This window comes from Ctenocephalides felis, unplaced genomic scaffold (genome assembly GCF_003426905.1).
Source record: "Ctenocephalides felis isolate EL2017-DRISC unplaced genomic scaffold, ASM342690v1 CF-g0.4_SCAFFOLD_00845, whole genome shotgun sequence".
In the NCBI taxonomy this organism is placed as follows: Eukaryota; Metazoa; Arthropoda; class Insecta; order Siphonaptera; family Pulicidae; genus Ctenocephalides; species Ctenocephalides felis.
The window spans coordinates 27,758,949-27,763,281 of record NW_020536999.1 but is presented as its reverse complement, the minus strand read 5'-3'; positions in this window follow the sequence as shown (position 1 = coordinate 27,763,281).

The following is a 4,333-nucleotide window of genomic DNA, read 5'->3' as shown; positions in this document are numbered from 1 at the left end:
AACAAGTGACGGGGCTCCAAGATAAAAATATTTATGAAAAAAGCGGAAAATATTACGTAAAAAGTTATACCAATATGTATGAATGCGCAAAGCAAAGAAAATGATCTTGATTTTCTTAAAAATTAGTACGCTAAGTCTATAAAATGTATTTGATCTATCTATCTAAAATATCTAATACTGATCACTTGTTGCCGTGTTATACATATAATTCAATATCAGGTGAAAATTGAGGGTTGCATATATTTTTCAATCTTATTTCTCGTATTTTAAAAAAATCTAAAAAATTGATCCAATGCTTTAAAAAATAAGTGTTAGAGTCGAACAACCCTTGGTTAAATTTTTATATGTAAAATTGAGCTTTTTCATAAGCTTAAAAAGTAAATTTTAATCAAAATTCATTTAAAAACCTTTTTATAAATCCATACCATTCTGTTTTAATCAAAATATACAAAAATCTGTCCGTGGATAAGCATAACAGTTTCCAAAACTAAAAAAAAAAGATTTTAGGCAGTAACTGTATCATATATGTAAGCGTTCGTTAAATTTTCGAATACTTTTTTGTAGTTGAGCCAAATATCGCACAAATACAGATTTTACTTTTTCAATTCGTCGAAACGGTGGGAAAATTAAAGACTAATTTATTATAAATCTTTGCGTTTTATTTAATGCATTTATTCAGAAGAATCTACTTATATATGTTATATCTTGTGTCTAGTTCTATATTACTTTACAACAAGATAAGAAACTATATTTGTGTGTATATCCGTTATTTATGAATAACGAGAAATCAGATAGATTTAAACGTTTAAACAAATAAAAGATGAAATATTTTCTTTAAAGTGTTAATATACACAGGAATAGCTGAAACACATACATTCACCTGAATATATTGCATTGAGAAGGAAACACAACCTCGTTAGAAGATATTACTTGTCTTGTTGACTTAACTATATTTACATTTTCTAAGAATTTTGCGACGTAGTTACTTCTAGTAAAGATTAAGTAAATTCAAAGTGACGGAGTTATTGGTTAGACAAACACTGATAAAAAGTTTAGGATTTTATATTTATTTATTCTTTAGAATTAATTTTTTTAAAACACCGAAATCACTGATAAAACACTAAAAATTCTTCAAATTATTGAAATTCTTCCGAGTATTTCGAAATTTTTAAAATACTTGTATACTTTACCTTGTATCAATTACTTGTGACATCATTTTATGCATAACAGTCCATGATTTATATTAATTTCGCCTTTCACCTGTATTCTAATTTATCAAATACAAAAACATTTTCCTCAATATCCACAGGAGTTCATATTTCAGTATAACTTAATAAAAATTTTCCCACATGCTGTTAAACCTATATAAACGTAATTGCTAAACGATTCATGAAAATTATATTTTTTAAACGTAATAATTGATTCATAAATTTTTCAAGTTTGCTAAGAATACTTTAATAAGATAATCATTGTTCTATAGACGACAGAGAATGATTATACATTAAGATTATTTGTCTTTCGCAATACTTTTTCACTTTTTTGATGGAAATCTAAAGTTATTTTTCTTTTCAGATATAAAATCACGAAATCAAGTTTTAATTCTGAAAATACGCATAATGTAGATAAAACTCAGACAGAAAAGACATATCTAATCCGATATTGACGTATCTTTTATATAAATTTATATTCGAAATGTCATTGTATAGCAAATAAAATTAAAAAAAAATTAAATAATTGTAACATAGTCAAAAGTACAAAGTGAATAGTAAACAGGGTTCCATCTAAGAAACATTTTTTATTACCATATAAATATAAAATTATATAAATTATATAATAATATAATAATCTGTCTTTTCAGTAATCAGATTGTAGTTAGAGATGAAATTTAAAATAGAAATTTAGGACCAAAATAGAAGCACTATTGAATTTTTAAATAAATTAATCATTGTTTTGTTTTTATATATTCAGAGTTTAAAAAAATGTTTCTGAATGCTTTCATAAGTTTTCATTATAACACCGAAAAAATAAAATAGATGAAAGATTCCGAAACTGGGGGGAAAAAATCAATTAACCAACATTTTTGCTTCCAGCAATGTATACACATATACACACATACATATATATACATATATATATATATATATATATATCATATGATGACTCAATCCAACTCTTAATGATTCACTTGATCATATCATAAAGTAAATATTATTTTTTCAATGATTTAAAATTGGCAATATTGCGTGAGAACTTTATCATACTTATATCTAAAGTAGTAGTAATATAATATAATACTCTAATATATTTTTTTTATTTTTTTGCAGGTAATGAATTCTTGATTATTATTCACAGAGATATGCCAAATTTGTCGGTAAGGAATTTAAAATTTTTTGCATGATTATATTATTAATATGTGAGAAAATGTCTATGAGCTATGATATAATATTCATTTTGATTTAGGATGGATATTGAATTTATTTTTTTTGTTTCGTCATTGAATGAATTATGCTACTACAGGTAGTAGTAATAGTAATTAATATTTTTAATATTTTTAAATTTCATAAAAAAACGACTCTCATGCAGGTAGATCTTGGTACTTTTCATCAAATGAACAACATATAGGACTTTCTAAACATATCTTTTTTTTTGTAAATTTGTCCAATATTCAAAAATTTCGTTAATTTTCGTTTATTTTCGGAAATCATAGCTTACATTATATCTTTGAAATAGCTATTATTTTTTAGTATTTTTTAAACTGAGTCTAATGTCTACTATAATAGAACTAAAAAGTATTGAAACGTAAAATGTTAAAATAAGAGTAAAATAACGATTTTTTCTATGGTTGCTTGTAGGATAAATCTACGTGGAAATATATACGTACTATATATATATATATATATATATATACATATATATATATATAAATATGTATATAAATATATATATGTACAAATTCTTGATATCTGATGACCTGTATAATATATGGTGCGATGGCTATCTATTCTATTTGAGGTAGCACTTAACTAATGAAATTTTGCTTGGGGAAGTAAAAAATGCATTCGTGTATAGAACTTTACTCGTAAATGTGACAAATGCATAAATTCGTTCTTTACACACGAACAGGCATAAATCTTCGTAAATAATAATAATTTAATTGATACTTTTATAAGGCTAAAATAATTTATGCAAAAATTTATTTATATTTAATTTTGTCATACAATTTTATGTGTATCAATTTGTAAGAACAAGTATAAAATACGTTATTTGTAATGAATATTATTATTGCAAACATAAAAACTAACATGTTATACTAAAACTGTTCGTAATTGTAGAATTTTAGAGACTCAATTTGTTACAACTTTTAAATATTTTATTTCAAGCATTGAATTTGGACTTACCTCAGAAGCATCGTATAGTCTCAAATGAAATATTTAAGAGCTAGTACAACTTTTGTTACAAATACTGACAGTTTTAATATTATAAGCCAGTTTTTATGCTTGCAACAATTTTTATTTATTATTTATTTTATTTTTTATTTATTAATGTTTTTATATTTGTTTCTCCAAATTGTTCATATCTACTAAAGTAGGCTTTATTTCTACTCGAAAATTAAGATAGTTTAATAATGCTTAACGTCAGCCACAAATTTTTAAATCAAAATCCTTACACATTTTTACTACGATATTATAAACAATTGTTTGTGAACATAAATTGAAAATATGAATTGATTTGACTATTTGTTGCTATAATGTAATGAATTTATGTAGTTTGCATTTTATGAATATGTTAACTTATACAATTTTCATTGGACACGGTCCATTATATTATTAAGAATTTTTACCAAAAATGTAGATCTAAATTAATTTATATTAACATTCTTTCAATATATTAGGACGATAATTTAGTTTGAACTTAAAAATGGTTAAATTTTTATTTATAAAGGTTATGTTGAATTAACTTATATATACTTGTCATTTACTTTCAGAGGATCTATAGTTTTATGCTATTAAATGTTCTTAAACGTAATACTTTTAACCCTTTCTACTCGCGAATTGCAAGGTTCATATATATTTTGCCGCCGGAGCGGCAATATTTTATTTCACATTTAATTATCTGCGGCTCATTTTATATAGAGATCTAAATTGATTTCGAGATAATATTTTTGCAAAGTCGTAGAAATTCTAGGCGACCAGTAAATATTTTCCTACGTTATACTTTAAATATATTTTATGTTATATTAATTGATATGCAGCTCGCTTTATATACAGATCCATACTGATCTCAAAAATTGGTAATTTTTTCCCTTTTATAGAGATTTTAGATGATTAGAAAA